Source organism: Doryrhamphus excisus, unplaced genomic scaffold (genome assembly GCF_037039965.1).
Source record: "Doryrhamphus excisus strain RoL-2023G ecotype Guam unplaced genomic scaffold, RoL_Dexc_Guam_v1.1 HiC_scaffold_26, whole genome shotgun sequence".
Classification (NCBI taxonomy): Eukaryota; Metazoa; Chordata; class Actinopteri; order Syngnathiformes; family Syngnathidae; genus Doryrhamphus; species Doryrhamphus excisus.
Window position 1 is genome coordinate 225,001 of NW_027621864.1, and position 1,678 is coordinate 226,678.

The following is a 1,678-nucleotide window of genomic DNA, read 5'->3' on the forward strand; positions in this document are numbered from 1 at the left end:
ACGGCGGCGACGGCACGGCGGGCGCGCCCGCGTGCGGCGGGGCGGGTTTCCGGTCCGGGCTTCGGCCCGTTCCGGGGGCCCTCCCGGTCGCGCGCGGGGCCGCGTTCCGACGGCGCCGCGCCGACGGTCCGTCTGGCGCGGGGCCTCGCTCGTCTCCCCCCTCCGGCGGAGACTCCGGTTGTCCCAGGGCCGACGGCGGGCGCGGCGCCCGGTCCCTCCCCGCGCGGGAGGGCCGGCCCGGGCCCGCCCGAGGTTCGCGGCCGCGCGGCGCGGGGGGGTGCCATCACCCCCTCTCCGTCCGCGCGGACGCGGCATCGGAACCCATAAGACCCAGCCCGTCGGCCTCCGTAGGGGGGCGACGGGGGGACCGCGGGTACCCAACGCTCGCCTCCCCCCCCCCGGGGGGGTGGCGGGGGGTTCAATGTCCCCGGCCCGTCCGCCCTCCCCGGGGCGGGCGGCGGCCGGGGCGCCCGCGGCGCCCGTCGAAACAGCCTCTGGTGCGAAACCCCTTTGTCTCCGAACCTGTCAACCTCCCCGGCCCTCCGCCGAGAGGGGGCGGTGGCCGGGAAACCTCTCACCTCTGACGACTCTTAGCGGTGGATCACTCGGCTCGTGCGTCGATGAAGAACGCAGCCAGCTGCGAGAACTAATGTGAATTGCAGGACACATTGATCATCGACACTTCGAACGCACCTTGCGGCCCCGGGTCCCTCCCGGGGCCACGCCTGTCTGAGCGTCGCTCGAGCAATCAATCGGGAGTACGGACGCCCCGTTCCGGGGCGGCCTACGCTCCCGCGGCTGGGGTTTGTCGCAGGCCCCTCGCGGGCCTTCGTCCCCTCAAGTGCAGACAGCTTGGCCGGAAGCGGAAGGCTTTCGAGGTTGAACGTCGCCCGGTGGGTTTTGTCCGGCGCGCGCGCGGCTCGGCCGGCGGTCTTCGGCGTCAGCCGTCGCCTCCGCCCCGGGTCCCCGTTACGGCTCCCCCCGGGCCGCCCCTCGTCCCGTTCGCGCAGGGTCTCGGTCTCCGAGTCCGGGTGCGGCGGCCTCTCTCGGCCGTCCCGCCCCGTTCCGGTTTCCGCCCCCCGCCCCGCCGTCTATCGAGATCCGTTCTCCCCCCTCTCCCCGACCCTCCCCCCCCCTCGGCGGGGAGGCGAGGGGCGCCTCGCCGGGCCCCGCCAGCGTGCGGGCGCGGCTGCCGGTGGACCTCAGCGTCTCATCGCAGCCCGCGTCCCGCCGTCCGGGCGGCCGGTCTACCGGAGGCGTCGCGGGGGGGAGCGCGGTCTCGTGAGAGTCAGGCGGCGGCGGGCGGGCGGTGCCGGTCGGGCGCCCGTCTCGGAGGCAGGGCCCGCGTCGCGCTCGGGCGCTGGGAGGCGGCCCACAGCGGGGAGGTCCGGGCGGGGCTCGGGCTCCGGAGGCGGCGCGTCCCCCAGGCGCCGTGGCTCCGCCGCGCCCTTCGCGCCGCCGGTCCCCGGGAGCGTCCTCGTCGGCCCCCCTCCGCCGTCCTCCGGCCCTCCATGCTCAGGTGAGCCTCCCCCCCCCCCCCCGGGGGGCGGAGCCACCGCCGCGACAGCCATCCGACCGCGACCTCAGATCAGACGAGACGACCCGCTGAATTTAAGCATATTACTAAGCGGAGGAAAAGAAACTAACAAGGATTCCCTCAGTAGCGGCGAGCGAAGAG

At 75.7% G+C, this 1,678-nt stretch overlaps 1 non-coding gene across 1 annotated transcript; it reads left to right on the forward strand.

Annotated features, from left to right (window-relative positions):
• The first annotated feature begins 585 nt into the window (after nucleotides 1-585).
• LOC144897969 (5.8S ribosomal RNA) lies at nucleotides 586-739 on the forward strand. The gene has a single exon (XR_013626917.1). It is a non-coding gene; the product is annotated as a 5.8S ribosomal RNA (ribosomal RNA).
• Nucleotides 740-1,678: the final 939 nt, after the last annotated feature.